Source organism: Rhineura floridana, chromosome 1 (genome assembly GCF_030035675.1).
Source record: "Rhineura floridana isolate rRhiFlo1 chromosome 1, rRhiFlo1.hap2, whole genome shotgun sequence".
Classification (NCBI taxonomy): Eukaryota; Metazoa; Chordata; class Lepidosauria; order Squamata; family Rhineuridae; genus Rhineura; species Rhineura floridana.
The window spans coordinates 254,226,350-254,244,983 of record NC_084480.1 but is presented as its reverse complement, the minus strand read 5'-3'; the positions used below and the strand labels follow the sequence as shown (position 1 = coordinate 254,244,983).

The 18,634-nt window shown below is 45.9% G+C and overlaps 1 protein-coding gene across 3 annotated transcripts in view; it reads right to left on the bottom strand.

The window, feature by feature from the left end:
* Positions 1 to 7,418, bottom strand: part of MAPRE2 (microtubule associated protein RP/EB family member 2) — a 156,835-nt gene extending 149,417 nt beyond the window's left edge. The window contains exon 1 of one of the 3 annotated variants that reach the window (XM_061598315.1): positions 7,155 to 7,418. The gene's annotated coding sequence lies outside the window, so the exon portion shown is untranslated. Of the gene's footprint in view, positions 1 to 7,040; positions 7,131 to 7,154 lie in introns of those variants that run through there. The other 2 variants (XM_061598288.1, XM_061598306.1) reach the window with 2 other exon arrangements.
* Between the last annotated feature and the right edge of the window lie 11,216 nt (positions 7,419 to 18,634).

Below are 18,634 nucleotides of genomic sequence, written 5' to 3'. Positions count from 1 at the left end.
ATTCATACGCGCCTCACAATCCCCTGCTGGAGCGCCACTATTGTTTGTGAAAAAGAAGGGGGGGGAACTCAGACCCTGTAATGACTATCGTGCATTGAACCAGATCACCATCCCCAACAGCTACCCGCTGCCCCTGATCTCAGAGTTGTTGGACCGACTGCGCTCTGCAAAAATCTTCACGAAGTTGGATTTGAGAGGAGCATACAATCTGAACAGGATGAAGCAGGGAGATGAATGGAAAACAGGGTTCTTGACCGCTTACGGACAGTATGAATACCTGGTCATGCCGTTCGGACTTTGTGGAAGTCCAGGAATTTTTCAAAAATTCATGAACGACGTGTTTAGAGACTTGTTGGACACATATGTAATCTGTTACTTAGATGATATCCTGGTGTTCTCAAAGAACCAGGAAGACCACGACCAGCATGTGAAGACGGTGTTGGAGAGACTGAGAGAAAATCACCTGTATGCTAAATTAGAGAAATGTGGATTTGACCTCAAGTCTCTAGACTTCCTTGGATATCGAATCTCAGCGGAAGGCGTGGAGATGGACCCAGGGAAAGTAAGCTGTATATTGGACTGGGGCCAACCTGTCACCAAAAAGGATGTACAACGGTTTTTGGGGTTTGCCAATTATTACAGAAAGTTCATTCCAGGGTTTTCCAAATTGACAGCTCCTCTGACTGACTGTTTAAGGGGAAAGAAGAAGTTTCAATGGACAGAGAATGCCACCCAGGCCTTTGAGGAGCTGAAGAGAAGGTTCGCTTCCGAGCCCATTCTGCACTTTGCTGACGCGACCCGCCCTTTCATCGTGGAAGCAGATGCTTCAGATTTTGCTATCGGGGGGGTCCTTCTGCAATTAGACCAAGAAGGAAAGGAGCTGCACCCCTGCGCGTACTTCTCTCGGAAGTTAAAGCCTGCAGAGAAGAATTACACAGTTTGGGAGAAGGAGCTGCTGGCCATCAAGGACTCTTTTGAAAACTGGAGACAATACCTAGAGGGGGCCCCTCATCAGATCGAAGTGCGCTCCGACCACAAGAACCTGGAAAGCCTCCAAACTGCCAGAAAGCTGAACCAGAGACAAATAAGATGGTCCCAGTTCTTCACCAGGTTTAACTTCAAGATCACTTACCAAGCCCAAGCCAAAAACCAGAGAGCTGATGCCTTATCCAGACAGCCACAGTACAAAGAAAGTGAATCCGAGGACCAGCCTCAGTACGTGATCCCGCCAGAGAAATTAATGTTGGGATCATGCCAGTCTTCATGGGAAGAGGAACTCAAAAAGGCACAACAAAAAGATGCAGACGTACTAAAATATGGGCAGGAGACGGGACAAAGTCAAGACTCAGAAGTAACCTTTCACTGGAGGAATGGACTATTATGGTTCAAAACAGCCAGATATGTGCCAGAAGGAGAATTAAGGCTCAGAATCCTACGCCAGTGCCATGATTCCATCACAGCGGGACACTTTGGGATTTACAAGACCATTCAGAACGTGGCCAAGGACTTCTGGTGGCCTAAAATGCGTAGGGATATTGAAAGCTATGTAAAGTCCTGCTCTGTTTGTCTGCGGACAAAAACACAAACAGGAAAACCAGCAGGACTGTTACAACCGCTACCTGTCCCACATGAACCCTGGAAGGATCTCTCCATGGATTTTATAACTGATCTACCCAAATCCCAAGGAATGACAGCCGTTTTAGTCGTGGTAGATCTACTCACCAAAATGGCGCATTTCCTCCCTTGTGCAGGGGCCTTAGAGGCTAAGGAAACGGCCAAGTTATTCATCAAAGAAGTCTACCGACTGCATGGGTTGCCAAACAGTGTAGTCTCAGACCGAGGAACTCAGTTCACAGCCAAATTTTGGAGAGCAATGTGGAAACAGTTGCAGACGGAATTAAAACTCTCCTCCGCCCATCACCCCCAGACAGATGGGCAAACGGAACGCTTGAACGCCGTTTTGGAAAGATATTTAAGAAGTTATGTGTCCTATCAACAGACTGACTGGGTATCATATTTGCATTTTGCAGAGTTCGCCTACAACAATTCTCTACACTCCAGCACTCAACAAACCCCATTCTTCGCGAATTATGGATTCCATCCTAAAGTCTTTCCAAGCAGCTCAGAAGGAATGCTGGTACCGGCAGCTGAGGACTTCCTAAAAGAATTGCAAGTGGCGCAACAAACACTGAAACAGCAGTTAAACGAAGCCAAAACAGAGTACAAGCGAGTTGCTGACCTGCACAGGAAGGAGCCCCCCCCCTTCAACCAGGAGACCAGGTATGGCTGTCCACCCGTTTCCTCCAGATGCCGGGCAAATGTAGAAAATTACAAGACAAAAGGGTGGGTCCTTTTGAAATAGAAACTCAAATTAATCCCGTGGCGTACCGGCTGAAGCTACCTGACACGTTTAAAATACATCCTGTGTTTCATCGATCCCTCTTGACGAAAGCTGCCCCTCCCAGTGAGCTGCGGCCGGAGGAGCCTCCTAGGCCCCACTCCTGATAAATAAGCAGCTTGAGTTTGAAGTTGAGGAAATCTTGGATTCCAGGATCAGATGCCACAAGCTGCAGTATTTGATTCACTGGAAGGGCTATGGAGTGGCTGACAGATCATGGGAAAATGCAGATGATGTGCATGCTCCAGAGTTAGTAAAACTTTTCCATCAACGTTTTCCTCACCGCCCCAAGCCAGACAGTGGGAGGGGGGCACAGCTTGAGAAGGGGGATGGTGTCGGGAGGATGAGCTGGGCTCCTGGGGGGTTGTCAGAAGAGGATTCAAATGGCTGGCAGAGGGAGGAGGGAGGAACTTACCCTCTGTGGAGCGAAGCCGAAACAGAGGACATGCCAGAGATAGGGTCGCCTAGCAACGGGGAGCCTGAGAGCCTTGAAGTTTTAGAATCCCCCCCAGACATTCCCAGGCCCTCCCTTCTCCGCAGCTCAGAGCAAGAGGGAGGGCTGATCACAGCAGAAAGGCGGAGAGATGGTTTACCCTCAGCTTCTTCTTTATCACCCATAGTGGAATTGGACACTTCAGAAGAGGAGGAGGTGATGCCTCCCCCCTCACCACGCACACGCAGACGGTTGAAAAGACAGGAGAGAAGGGGGGGAAGGCGGGCAGTACCTGAGGGGGAGTTAAGGAGGAGCGAAAGGTTGCGCGCCCGTTTAGCCCCTTCTTAAAGAACAGGCGGGAAGCAGCCCCTTGCTCTGTCAACTTTCTCCCAATGTCGCAGGACCTGTATCCCTGTATTGCTTCATGAGAAAGCGCAGTCTTTGTTGGACATTACTCTAATAAAACACGAATTAACTACAACCTCTGGTCTGGTTCCTGAGTCGCATCCTGGGCCTGACAAGAGCTGAATATAATGCAGAATATCAACAGAGAGACACTGGGCTACAATGCTAATCTTACTAGGGGCTAATAAATAAATTCCAGTGAAGAAGCACTCTAGCTAAGATTCTGGTACAAGGAAACATAGGAAAGAAAGTAGTTTCCAAGTTGTGCAAAACCATAAACCATTGAAAACTTACCCTGAATTTTATCTTTTTAGAAACAATGTTTTCATTTAATACATTGAATACAAATTTGAATACAGTAGGGCCCCGCTTTTCTGTGTTCCGCTTTTCTGTGTTCCGCTAATACGGCAGCTTTCAATTAGAGTAAGGCCCCACTCATACGGCGCTTGTTCCACTTTTACGGCATTTTTCAGGCGTCAGGCACCATTTTATTGATGGAGTTCTGCTTTTCAGCGGGTTTCGCTTTTTGGCAGGGGTCTGGAAAATAACCCACTGTATGAGTGGGGCTCTACTGAATAGTATAACTGGGGGTACGCCTTGCACAAAAAAAATCACTATTGTGTGCCTTGCTGGTAGAACCCAGACTTTGAAATTGTCTTTCAGTGACAACTTTCATCTAACAATGCCATTGGTAGCACACAACTGAGCAGGCAGAAGATTTCCTGGAAAATCTTACTCTATATACCTACAGCCTCTGAGATCATCTGGAGACAACACATATACTGGAGTATTTCAGGGCACAAGGGAATTTTGGATGTTAACTAGCTGCTGAGGTCACACCAGTTAATGTTCAGTTCAAACAGCTGTGCATTTTATCTACTGAATCTTTTATTAAACACACACTTGCTCTCTAGCTCAACAACCAGACCTAACAAAAGCATTTAGCATGAATAAATCAGCAACCTTTTATTATTTTAAGCTAGAATAATCCTGGGATTGGTTGTAACTCAAAGCAGCCAAAAAAATATTATTTCCATATCCAGCAACTGGACTCTCCATACACAATGCTTGGCTCTAGCTAGCTTAACTATGCAAAGCTGGAAAAAAGTGAATAGCTAGCATAGGAAGAACTATTTTTGTTGCTGTTCTACTCATGTGTATGATATCCAGGGCATAATATGTACTGGTTTTGTTTTGTTAAGGAGATCTCTGAATAGATTGGTCCAAGTTTTTTTTTAAAGTGGAGTGAGAAACTTAATCCTTCCTGCCTCCAAATCATGAAATGGAAATAGACTGCCTTCAAGTCGATCCCAACTTATGCCTACCCTATGAATAGGGTTTTCATGGTAAGTGGTATTCAGAGGGGGTTTACCATTGCCTCCCTCTGAGGCTAGTCCTGCCACAGCTGCATAGGCCAGCCCCTTCCTTGTCCGCAACTGCCAGCTGGGGGGCAACTGGGCTCCTTGGGACTACGCAGCTTGCCCATGGCTGCACAGGCAGCAGGGCATGTAACCCCTGAGCCATTCACTGAGGGGGTGATCTTTAGCTGGCCCTTGACACCCAGGAGACACAAGCGGAGATTTGAACTCACAGACTCTAGACTCCCAGCCAGGTTCTCCTCCCCACTGTGCTATACCTAACCTTTTAGACATGAATGACGAATGTAGCTGTTCTTCAAGATGAGCATGTCTTAAAATAGACAACTAACAAGTAAATCCCTATGCCCAATGAAATTAAATACCCTCCTCCATACATACACACCAAGTTCACTGCTTGCCAGGGTTATTCATGTGTGCATGACTTCCTTTGCCCATCCACAGAAAGAAGTCACGTAGCCTACATCTAGATGGTTTAGGCTGTACCACTTTCTTTATGGCAGTGGTTTTCAGACTTTTGGGTGGATGTGCAAGATACCTGTGTGTAAGTGTGCATGCACACTGAAGTTCCAGGGAGGAGAGAATCCTGCAACAGTCAGAATCAGGAACACATTCCTCCTAGGAGCAATGATCTAGCATTGCAGACAGTGGTGGCTGGTCCATTCGGGCAAATGGGGCAGTGTTCCACTGCCCTCAGTCTGCCCTGTGGCCTGCTTTCTTTCTTACAACCAGTCCAAGGATGACATTGCCTGTTCTCCTCCTTAGTCTCAGTGTTGCCATTGTAGCACTCAACAGGGTGGAGGATGGGGCCAAACTAGAATGTATTGGCACCATTTGTCATTGGCACCAGCTCCAACCTGCTGTTGGGCTCCCTGCCTTCCACCCTACCATTCCCACTGGGCACTAATCACTGCTGGCAGGCATCAAAATGCTAAACAGGAATGCCACAAAGAATGCCTTTCTATCTCCTTCCCCAATTTTAGGAGGGAGTTTGAGTGCCAAAGTTAAAACAAGCATACTTATATTGGGAGCTTTTATTTTGCAGAAAAAGCAGTCATGGGCCCCAAAACCCGAATGTGCTCCTGATCTGGATCAGGACCCTCCACTGGTTTCTGCTGAAAATAGCCACCTACCTGTCTGCTGATTGTCCCCAATGGTGTTTGTTTGGGAGGAGTGGGTTTTGGCAGAAAATCTGCATGGGGCAATGATCTGGATCTGCAGCACAGTCCAGATTGGGCTGTAGCAGTTGTTTTTCTCCTCACAATAAATGTGACCAGGTTAAGCTTACTGGTTTAAACACACAAATAATGTCATGTGTATAGTTTGGCCCTGATATGCTCTTATTTAGTTTCTGAAGACAGGATTGGATTAGTGCCTTGTCAAGAGACCTTTGCACACACAGCAAAGGGCTGCATACATACAGCTGTAAGTAGGGTCTAGTGTGCTTGCTTGCCAGAAAGTTGGATGGGATTGTGGGGGAGGGGGAGTAGTGGTGGGGTTCAGAATGTCAGCCAAATTTAGATGGAGCCTTGAGTTCAAAAAGTTTGAAAATAAGTTCTCTATGTTAAAACAAAGAAAACCCCCAATAACTAGGGTTAATGCTTCAACGTCAATGCCTATACCAAATAATCCAGCCCACAAAGCAACTTCTGAGGAAACAGGTAGGGCTGCTGCCAAAACTACCAAGTGTTTTTACACTGGTTTGATACCAGCCATTTAGGCTGCATTCCTAACTATGTCTGCTCAGAAATCTCATTGAATTCAATGGGGTTTACTCCCAGGTCAGTAGGCTTAGGAGCACAGCCATAGTTGAATAAACTGGGTATTTTGAGCCGTGGCATTTCTTTCCCTATGGACTCCACAAGCCAATCCATTGGTCCACCATCCCCTCATACACCACCCAAACCTGCCAGGCTCTTCCCTGGCCCGTCAAAACTTTACAGAGCTCCATCCCCAGCTCTGCCTACTGTCCTGAATAATAACAACAACAATTAACCACCTCAAGTTGGCAACCCAAGGAAAAGAAAGCTCTGCAGGTCCATTTCCAGCCATGACAGCTTTTTTTTTTTAAGAAGCTCCTCCTGGGGCTGGCAGCGCTTCTTTTCCCGACAAACAGGGCTTCTTTGTACCTCAGCTGCCTCTTGCCAACCTCACAGCGCTTAACAAGGAGTCCCTCCCTCCCTCCTCAACCAGACCAAAAACAACAACTATCCTTCCTTCCTTCCTTCCTTCCGCGCTTCACTTTAGCCGGAGAATGCCCCCAACCCCCACAAGGCGTGCGCCTCAGTGCCTTTCCCCGGTCTGTGGAGAGCCCCTCACAGCATCGCACGCCGCTCCTGCCAGCGTGGCAGCCCCAAATCCTCCCTCGCCAAAGCAGCCTTGGAAAGGAGTCCCGTTTCCCCGCACCGAGCGGGTACCAGAACCCAACCTGGCGACCGCCGGCTAGCTACCGACGGGCTGCTCCTCTCGGGCAACTTCTGGGGCGCCGGCTGAGGAGAGCTGAGAGAAGCGCCTTCTTCTTCAGCAACTGCGCGTCACTCACCTGCTTCTACCGGGCTGGGCCGCCGCCTAGCGCGCCGCTCTCCTCCTTTGACAGCTGCGTTTTGTTTTCCCCACCCTCCTCCGTCTCCGTTTCGGCTGCCGCTCCACCCCGAGAGCCACGTGAATCAAGCCGGGCGGGCAAGCCGGGCTGCTCTGGTGATGGGCGGTCCTGACGCCCAGCAAGCCGCGAAAGCGAAAAGGAACAGGGAACGGGGCCAATGGCTAGAGCCCAGCCCAGAGGCGGAGCGTGTCAGGCGCCTGTGTGGGGCTGCCAGTGGAGGCAGAAGAGTTCTGTCACGCCGGCAACCAACCAAGCCTGCCTGCCTTATCTTCCTGCATGCTCAGTCACTGCCTCAGCGAGCTAAGACCACCTCCAGGAACAGCAGCAGCGGTAGCACTGCAGCAGCTGCAGCAGCGAAAAAGTGCATTTTGTCCGTTATGTCCCTTACGTGATGCTTTGCCTTTCTATTGCTGAGCGACAACGGCTATGAAAGAGTAACTTGCCAAGTCTGTACACATCCATGGATGTCCCTTGGCTGCTTATAGAACCCTTTTGCTGTATCCCTATGGGGTGACCTGGTAATCTGGTGTCTCAGAGGAAACATGTGGCCCTCCGGATGTTATTGGACTCCAGGTCCTATCAGCCGCAGCCAGCATGGCTAATGGCTAAGGGTGATGAGAGTTACAGCCCAGCAACATCTGGATAGCCCTGGATAGCCCTAGGTTCCCCACCCCGATTTCAAGAGTGTATCAGGCTTTTACTGTAGATCACAAATCCAATAGTGGCCAGTGGGGTGGGGCTGTGGGGCTCACCTGGCTTCCCACAGCAAGGGCACCAGTAAAAAATTTGGGGGGAGGGAAACACCAGGAAAAAATCATGGGGGGCACAGAAAGGCAAAGCATATTTCTAAGTGGATGAATTATACTAGGTGAGGGGTGAGCTCTTTGTTTGGGGGGCACTTGCCCCCCTTGTCCCCTCCCCCTTTGGTGCTGCCCCTTCTTCCCAACATGGTGGTCACTGCTGGTAACAGAGGATGAAGGAAGGGGATGAGGTGGTAGGGAGGTCGGTGCAGGTGCAACATTGGAGGCAATTGATACTCCTGCCACTGCCCACACGGAGCCAACTTCCCTGCCACCTCCCCCTCTTGGTTACTGGCAGTGGTCTCTGTGTTGGTAATCCAGGTAAGCAACACTGCCCCACCCTGCTCTGTCAACTGCTACTGTGACTAGTTGATTCATTAATTGTCCTTTAAACAGATGTATATATTGCCAACTTTTCTGGAAGTGCCTTTTTGCAGATTCTGATGGAAAGAGCAATTTGTCATCAGTGTGTAAGCATTACACTGTAAGGTTGCACTGGCCATTTTAGCACGTGGCAGCTGTAAGTAGCACTGAACTATTTCAGCTCATGACAAGCAGTCATTGTATATAAATACCTCCATGAGCAGGATTCAGCTTTTGGTGTTGCGAAGACCAAATCTAGTGTGTGCTATCAGAAGATTGAACACAGAACCAGTTTGCCATATGCTAATGTGGCTGGGAGCAAAGATGGACAAGACTTCTCCCACGGCCATCATGTGCCATGTGCCATCATGTCCTGTAGTGATTATATAATAACTTCATTACAATTTAACAAACCCAAGCTTCAAGCCGTGATAGGAGAGGACATATTTAATAACGTATTATTTGCCAACTATTATCTATCATAATTTATCATTCTTATTTGTAATATTGTCCTTACTTTCCCCTTAGCATCTGCCTCTTGGCAGGCTTTTGATCAAATCCCATTGCCATTTGTCCATATTTCATAATATCTTCTTCACACCTCAAAACCTGTCATAGAATCATAGAGTTGGAAGGGGCCTTGTAGGCCATCGAGTCCAACCCCCTGCTCACAGCAGGAAATCCACAGCTAGATTGCAGTCATTTTGCTAGTTTTGTTAAAAAGCAGTCTGGAACTTCTCTTGTTCGGTCATGTAAACCTTCCAGTGTTGACAGGGGATGGCAGTGCAAACTTGTGTTTTTACTAATGAATATCCCTGGTGGCCTTTGCCCAGTGGCGGAAGCCACCCAAGACAGCTATTCACTGCAAGTGACACATAGGTGGTTTTCGTTTGGTGAGGTTAAAGATCCTGTCAGTGTCATGCCCGCCAGACCCTCAGGTACTGGGTTCATGCATCAGGCTCAGACCCCCACCCTTAGGGAAATGAGACTGGAACCAAAAAGCTATTACTTCACCCTTGCCAAGGCTGTGTACGCTCACAACAACCCTGCAAGGTAGAAGGTAGGCTGCCACCACCCCTGTATACTGGTCCACTCAGAGCCAGGGGATCTCTGAGCCCAGAAGATATATAAAACCAAGGTCCTAAAAGGCAAGAGACACAGTTACACTCCTTGCCAGGCACCTCTGGTTTAACACTTAGAATCCAAGCTTTTAACTTCTTAACCCTCTTTGGTAGTGAGTGACTTGAGAATGGTCGAAGCACTGAATTCAGAACCACTCCTTCTCCCAAATGAACACACCAGGTTAAATAGAAGTAGCTTTATTAAAAAATATAAGTGCACATATCATATAGCAGCAAGTAATCCTTTAAGACCATTCACCCAACAGGGATTTAGGTTCTTACAAGAGAATTCATACACACAACAAGAAAATAACAAACTAACTCACCTAACTACTTACATACGAGGTAGTTGGTTGCGTGGCACCTCTCCTAAGAGAGATGGATGTTCAACATAAAGCAATGGAACCAGACATAGGTTGCCTTCCCATAAGCAACCCCTGGAACCATAAGGCAAAAAGGTTTGGAACTCTGGTGCCAGTCAGCATAGGCAGAGAACAGAGAACAAAGGCTATGGGTCTCTAGCCCTATACTTAAGGGAAAAGGATCCTAATGGTCCAAGATTAATTGACCAATCAGGAATTGGCTGATGTAACTTTCTTCTCGATGTTTCTCACATTTTCGCGCCTTCAGGCCCCCCTCCCAACTGTGTTTTCCAACTGTATAGGCCAAGGATGACCTTGGGTGCCAGGCACTTGCTAATCAGCAAAGATAAACAGGTGCAGCTTGTTAAGGCTTCTTCTAACCGTCTTCAGCTGGAAAATGAAACTTAACTTTACAAATTGGCAAAGGCTTGTCTTTTCTAACTCTAACCATCTCCCAGAGTCCCTTGCTGGAGCCAAAGTATTGTTATTAGATTTTTAATAACTCATGACCATTACAGGTTCATGACACGCCCCTTTTTGGGAAGATGATGTCAGAACTCTGGATAGTTCTGCGTCATCGCCACAGCAACCAGGGATAGGGGAACAATCAAAAAATTCCATCACATTACACTAAATACAACATAAAAAAAAAAGAAGAGAAAAAAAAACAAGTTAATACATTTTAAGCAAAAGTGAGCTACTTCTTGACTTATGCCTTCTAGATATATTCATAAAATTCAACAAAGTTACAAAGTAACAATAAGAAAAAAAATTAAGGGACCCCTGAAACACCCAAGGAAAGAAGACTTTATTATATATAAAAAGAAAATAAAGAAATAAAAATAAAAAATGGGGTAATCCAAAAGCTGGTCCGGGTTCAAAAAAGGTCATAAGCCATAAAATCTTTAAAAAGTCCATAAAACATGTTAAAAGCGTAAAAGAGTAAAACAAGGTCTAAAAACAGTCCAGAGGTCATCAGAGCCGGGAAATCAGTCAGTGAAATAGGCATGAATCAAATATCAATCAACTGGAACAGATAGGCGAGATAGAGCATCAGCTACTATATTATCACGCCCCTTTATGAACTGGATTGTAAAATCAAAATCTTGAAGGGCCAGACTCCAACGTAACAATTTTTGGTTGGAGTTTTTCATCCTGTTCAACCAACACAAAGGAGAATGGTCTGTCTGCAATTGAAAATGACGTCCCCATAGGTACGGGCGTAACTTATCAAGAGCCCAAACCAAAGCAAGACACTCCTTTTCAATGGTAGCCAAATTGCGCTCTCTTGGAAGCAATTTCTTACTAATGTGTGCAATAGGGTGCAATTCTCCAGCAGCATCTTCCTGGAGCAAGGCAGCTCCAAGCCCAAAGTTAGAGGCATCCGTCTGAACTACAAAAGGGCTTGAAAAATCAGGAGCTTTCAAAACAGGATAGTTTACTAACATAGTCTTTAAAGCATCAAAAGCACTTTGACATTTATCGGTCCAAATAACACGCATTGGCATAGTCTTTTTGCACAGTTCAGTTAGGGGGGTAGCAACACTGCTAAAATGTGGGGCAAATTTTCTGTAATAGCCGGCTAACCCCAAAAAAGACTGAACCTGTTTCTTGGTCCTAGGGACAGGCCAATTGTGAATCGCTTCGATCTTAGCCTCCAGGGGTTTGACACAATCCTGCCCCACCCTGTGGCCCAGATACACAACTTCCCCCAACCCAAATTGACATTTCTGCGCTTTGATGGTTAGCCCAGCGGCATGCAGTCTCTGTAAAACAATTCTCAAGTGATTCAAATGCGACTTCCAGTCAGGGCTAAAAATGGCCAGATCGTCCAGATACGCACAAGAAAATTCGCCTAGGCCATTAATCACAGAATTAATAAGCCTCATGAACGTTGCTGGAGCATTCCGAAGTCCGAATGGGAGAACCTTGAACTGGAACAAACCCATATGCGTGACAAAAGCAGATTTCACAGCAGTGTCCCCATCTAGAGGCACTTGCCAATATCCCTTGGTTAAATCCAGTGTAGTGATGTATTTTGCTGCTCCCAGCCTTTCTATTAAATGGTCCATCCTAGGCAAAGGATACGGATCCACTTGGGAAATCTGGTTCAGCTTCCTGTAATCCACACAGAAACGCACTTCATTAGCTTCCCGTTTAGCCACTAGCACAATAGGGGAGGACCAGGGACTGGTAGAGGGTTCAATAACTCCCATTTCCAACATAGCTTGGATTTCCCTCTCTACCACCTCTGCATTCCGCCCGGTAACTCGATATGGAGAAGCTTGCATAGGGGGATGATTCCCGGTGTTAATAGAATGAATAGCCAAGTCAGTTCTTCCAGGCTTACTGGAAAACATAGGTTTAAAGTCCATCAGAATTTGGACTAATTGATTTCGTTGCTCCTGAGTCAAGCCTTCGGGTAGGGTAATTTCAGCTATCCCCCCTGCTTGTTGGCTCTCTGTAACCAAATGCAAAGAATCCTCTGCAAATTCACACGCCTTGGTACAAGCCATAATTAAATGTCCATTAAGAGACTCAGATTCCTCAGCTTGTAATAAAACAGCCAAGTTAGCTTCCGTTTTGCTTTTACAACTTTGGAGGCTTCCCTTCTTTATTAGAGCTGACTTAGTTCCTTGAGAGCCAACAGGCGGCACTTTGCATTCCATCAGCCCCCCTCCTCTGGGCTGCAAAGGCGAACTTTTTTCCTGTGGCTCAAGCAAGCGCACAGCCCATTCCTTTGAAGCCTTGGCTTCTCTCCCACTACATTTCAAGGTGTCTAACAAAACTTGAGACTTAGCAAGAGCATCCCTCTCTGCCCTACGTTCAGTCTCTTTATGGTGCAGGAAAAGCAGGTCTGTTCCTATCAAAACGTCCCACAAACTATTGGTTGAATGAACTAGAACTCTATGGCGCCCAGTCCAATTCTTGTACGAAAGCACCAGTTCAGCTACACGGGCTTGCACTGCCCTGGGTCCATACGCCGTGACAGTCACTTGTAAGTCAGGGACATATTGCTCTGGCTTCACCAGGTGTTCAGCAACACTGGAGAGCTCAGCACCCGAATCTACCCGTCCCATGACCTGAACACAATTAACATATATGGGTTCTGAAAACTGCGTTTGAACCCATTCCTTACATTCCGATGAAAGAGGTTCTGGACAGTCCCTCCCTGGCAGCAAACCATCCTTTTCTTCTCCCTCTTTGCCCCCGGGTATATTTTGTGCAACACTCACCGACAGGGCTTTAACAACTGGTCCACGAGGAGTCTCAGGACGGTCTTGTGAATTTGGGGCAGAAAATACAAAATCTGATTCCGCTCCTTCATTCTCCTCGGCTGACGACCAAGAAGAAAGTTCAGGGGGTTCCGCTCCAGGGGATGCTAAGTCTCTTACACGCGCAACTGGAGCAACCTTTGGATTCTTCCTTCCAGCAGGATTGGACTTAAGCAAGGTTTCAGAACAGGAATTAGCCTTATGTCCAATTTTCCCACATTTAAAGCAAATTATTTCTACGCGGGGCTTCTCTTGCACTGCAGCCTCTGTCCGGGCGGAATATACTTTGAAGTAGCCGGCAGGCCCTCCCTTCACTTCCCTCGGCGGTTGCCATGGTTTCGGCATACCTGCAGTGTCTCGCCCCGGCGGTTTCACAGGAACGTTCTCCGGTCTCCGAAACAAAGTATACTTTTCTCCAGCTCTGTTTTTAAACATACGATCTGCTAGCATGCCTGCTTCAGCCAGCGAACGGGGCTGCTGGTCTCTGACCAGAGCCATCAGATCTCGAGGGAGGCGTCTGTAAAACAGTTCTTTAGCAAACAGATCTAAAACCTCCTCTCGGGTTACAGCTTCAGCCGTGTCTGCCCAGCGCTCCACATTCCTGCCCATCCGTGCAGAAAACGCTGAGAAGCTTTCCCGAGGCTTTTTTTGATCTGCCTCTAAACGACGAAAACAATCCTCTGCTGTTAAAGCAAAGTGAGACCTGGCCAGAGCATAAAAGTAGTCAAAATCATCTGCATACTCCACTGGCAAAGAGTTCAACAGTTCTCTCAACTCGCCTTCAGCGTTAATGCGTAAAGCACTCATCCAGTACTTTTTAGGCACACCTTGATCTCTACAAGAGTAAGCAAAAACTTGGAAAAAGGTAAAGATGTCATCTGTCTCACGAAAGGTCGGAAAAGATTTTTTATGGAGGTCTGGTCTTCCTCCTCGCGGTTGTTGCATCTCACGAGCAAAACTTTCCCTACTCCGGCGATCTTCCTCCATAGCCTTGAACTGCAGGGACAACAACTTCATTTGCTTAGCTAGGTAGCGCTGCATGCTCCTAGGCAGCTCTTCCTCATCCGAATCTTGTTCCTCCTCATCTTCGCTATCCTCAGTTTGCTTAAACACAATCTCCTTGTCATCCACAGAAGACTGAGGTATAAACGACAGAGCAGGATCGCCTTCCTCCAGCTGAACAAGCTGACTAGGCAACACAGTGTCTGCCAGGAGCACATCCTCGGCTCCATTCTTTTGAGATCTGGTTTTTATCTTTTGCGACATTCTGCACTAACCTTACTACCCAAAGTAACAAACAGTTGTGTCAGAAGTCTCTTTAAAATTTACAACTTGCTGCAATGCACTTATCTCACACAGCGTGTTCACTTAAGAGCAGGAATGGCTTCGATCCCACCGCTGTCACCATGTCATGCCCGCCAGACCCTCAGGTACTGGGTTCATGCATCAGGCTCAGACCCCCACCCTTAGGGAAATGAGACTGGAACCAAAAAGCTATTACTTCACCCTTGCCAAGGCTGTGTACGCTCACAACAACCCTGCAAGGTAGAAGGTAGGCTGCCACCACCCCTGTATACTGGTCCACTCAGAGCCAGGGGATCTCTGAGCCCAGAAGATATATAAAACCAAGGTCCTAAAAGGCAAGAGTCACAGTTACACTCCTTGCCAGGCACCTCTGGTTTAACACTTAGAATCCAAGCTTTTAACTTCTTAACCCTCTTTGGTAGTGAGTGACTTGAGAATGGTCGAAGCACTGAATTCAGAACCACCCCTTCTCCCAAATGAACACACCAGGTTAAATAGAAGTAGCTTTATTAAAAAATATAAGTGCACATATCATATAGCAGCAAGTAATCCTTTAAGACCATTCACCCAACAGGGATTTAGGTTCTTACAAGAGAATTCATACACACAACAAGAAAATAACAAACTAACTCACCTAACTACTTACATATGAGGTAGTTGGTTGCGTGGCACCTCTCCTAAGAGAGATGGATGTTCAACATAAAGCAATGGAACCAGACATAGGTTGCCTTCCCATAAGCAACCCCTGGAGCCATAAGGCAAAAAGGTTTGGAACTCTGGTGCCAGTCAGCATAGGCAGAGAACAGAGAACAAAGGCTATGGGTCTCTAGCCCTATACTTAAGGGAAAAGGATCCTAATGGTCCAAGATTAATTGACCAATCAGGAATTGGCTGATGTAACTTTCTTCTCGATGTTTCTCACATTTTCGCGCCTTCAGGCCCCCCTCCCAACTGTGTTTTCCAACTGTATAGGCCAAGGATGACCTTGGGTGCCAGGCACTTGCTAATCAGCAAAGATAAACAGGTGCAGCTTGTTAAGGCTTCTTCTAACCGTCTTCAGCTGGAAAATGAAACTTAACTTTACAAATTGGCAAAGGCTTGTCTTTTCTAACTCTAACCATCTCCCAGAGTCCCTTGCTGGAGCCAAAGTATTGTTATTAGATTTTTAATAACTCATGACCATTACAGGTTCATGACAGTCAGTACTACAAAGGCCTGCCTGATTGTGCTGCTTCCACTTTCCTGGAGCTCCAGTGCTTCTGGCCTTTAGATGGGAAGGCAAGGTCAAAGCAACTTGATCAGAAAACCATCCCCAGCAAAAGCCAGCCTGACTGAACTGCTGCTCCTATTCAACCTGTGAGGAACATCTGAACATGTAGGCTGCAGTGATGAGAGACAAGACTAAAAGCAAGATGTTAGGAACCTTCAGACCTGCCTTAGCTGCTATTTCCTCAGTTGGCCATTGGTTCCACCTGAAATTATGATGGGGTCTTTGCTATCTCTTGCCTTTCTTTGTTTTCAAAGAGCCCAAGCTTATGTGTCTGTACAGAGTAGAGGATCAGGACTCCCTATGCCCATTCACTGAACTGGTAAACCATCAGCAGTTATTGATGCTGCTGCTTCAGTGCCAGCTTTTTGGCTAAGATGTGTTAAGCAGGAGGCTACCATTGATACACTGTGCCCCATCCTAAGACCAGCAGATAGGTCTACAGCTCTTAATGCTGGTGGATTTTTGTCTCAGGTAGGATCTGGCAAGGGGATTGCTCTTTGTTTTTAGCAGCAACTGGGTCAGACTATCCAGCTCTGTCCTGGATGATATGTAGTTATGGTTATGGTGTAAGGCTTAATTGAGGGTAGGTGCAGGGTGCCAGAAAATTAAAGAGGAATAATAAATATGGAATAAACAGGAAAAATGTTACTGTGCTTTATTTGAGTTTTGCATGTAATCTATTTTTTTGTTTTAGAGTTTTATTCTTCATAAGATTGAAAAAATGCAAACATTAACAGTTCATCTATTATGGTGCACCATGTGGGAGCTACTATAATAATGGATTACTAAATATTCTCTCATAATTTACGAAAGTAAATACCCAGGTTCACAAAGGAGTTACATCCCCTAGCAAGAGTATGTTTTACTGTTAATATCAAGCACAAGGCAAGCTTTCCAAAACAGCAAAAGGCAGATGATGTGTGCCTGAACAAAGATAAAAACCTTTCAGTCTTCTAATCGTTAGTTCCCATAATAATAAGCATGAATATTAGTATAATGTCAGCAGCATACGAAGTAGCTAACACTGACAGCATTGTTCATGCTCTGTCATGCATTGTTCATACTCTTTCATGCTCTCTAATGAACACAGTGTAATGTGCAAGTTTAGTCTCTGTGGCTAGAGCTATTTCTCTGCTAAATTGGTCAAAGCCTCAATCTCTGTTATTAAAGTTGCTAGCACCATGGTTACAATGTAAGGATAGTAAGCTGAAAAGCTGGATGCAAGCATAGCAATGTAATGCATTATTTAGTGGTTTCATCTCAATTCTTTTAATAATTGCCTGGAGGAATATGAATTTAATGTTTGTCTATCAAATACACATACGCCTTGGATCTAGGGTGTCAACAGCAACATTTTCTTTCACTGATGCTGTGCTGTTTGCATATTCTGTCAACTTGGGGAAAACTAACTAGTTGGCTGCTCCAAATATTTGAAAAATAGCTGTTGCATAAATTGGTCTAGTGCCTGAGAGAGGGACTACTTTGTATTCTACTGAACTCAGAACTCCCCTTCAAATAATGGAATTGTTCACTCATGCCAAGTTCTTGCAGCCATTCATTTCTGCAACTGGGCTGGTTCAATTTTATATCTGAGAACAAGTGGTGCAGTTGAATAATTTTAGACTCTGTGCAAAGTGGTCTTAAGAGGGACCTCACTCTTCAAATGGTAATCCAGCCCTGCTGTGTTTGGGGAACTTCCTGCTTATGCTGCGTGAGGCCCTTAAGTCCAGCCCTAATATAATGGTGCCCTTGCTTTAGAACTCCCTAGATCGGTATTGATAGAACTAAAAGATGGGAAATTAATTGTGCCAGGAAGACCTGCCATGATGATAAGTAGAATACAAAAATATACAGAAAGCCCTGTATTGTTATCAGGCTGAGATCTTTGCACTTTTGCTCCTTAGAGCTTTTACTTCTTGGATCTTCATCCCCTGCCTCACAGCTTAGGAAAGTTTTTTTTCTGTTGAAAATCTTGGGGGTAATTTGTCCGGAGCCACATGTGAGCAATGGGTGGGACCAGAGTGAAAAGTAGGCAGGACCACCCACCCATCAATTCTCACCCAACCGCTGCAGAGGGAGGGATAAATCACTTTTGTCAGAGGTCCCCCCCCTTCAATCTCCATCTCCTTCAGTTCATTCCTTTCCCCCTGTGGCCCTCCTTTTCTCTCTCCCCCTCATTATTTAGGCTGGGGACCCCTCACCCATCCTTAAGCTATAGATTTCCCAACTGTCCTCTGAATGGGGTAGCTGTGGCCTTCCAGATGTTGTTGATGTCCATCAGTCCCAGTCAGCATGACCAATATTCAGGGATGGTGGAACTTGTACATGAGAAACATATGGAGGACCACAAGTCCACAAAACCTAGGTTAAGAAAATAACCTATACCTGCAGAGTTTCCAGTATATTTTTAATCTCAGCCATAAATATGTTAGGTGGCCTTCAATAAGTCACTATATTTCACCTAAGCCCCCATCTGTGATATGGGTATAGTAATACATGTATCACACAGGTATTATCATTACTGATATAATAATGCTCATCTACTTTACTGGGGGGGAGGGAGTATAGTGTGTGTTTTTGCAATTATTAATGAGATAGTGTATGTGAAGTGCCCTAAACATTTTGGAAAAGCACTCTGTAAATATTATTATGCTTGATGGAAAAGTTTCTGAAGAGGAAAAGACAACATTCATGCAAGTTCCAACACATGCATCTGTCTTTTGTGATGATTTCTCCTATTTTCCTAGTACAGCTAGTTAAGCACACCTTTCTTTCTTGATACAGAAGATTCAAGGAACCATGATTTGTATTATGCTTTTAATTCATCAAAATTAAGAACTTCAGTTCCCAGACACATGTTTTAAGTCTGCAGAAATATCCTGGAGTTGCACAAGGATCTGGAGGCTTGGGCAAGAATGGTAATA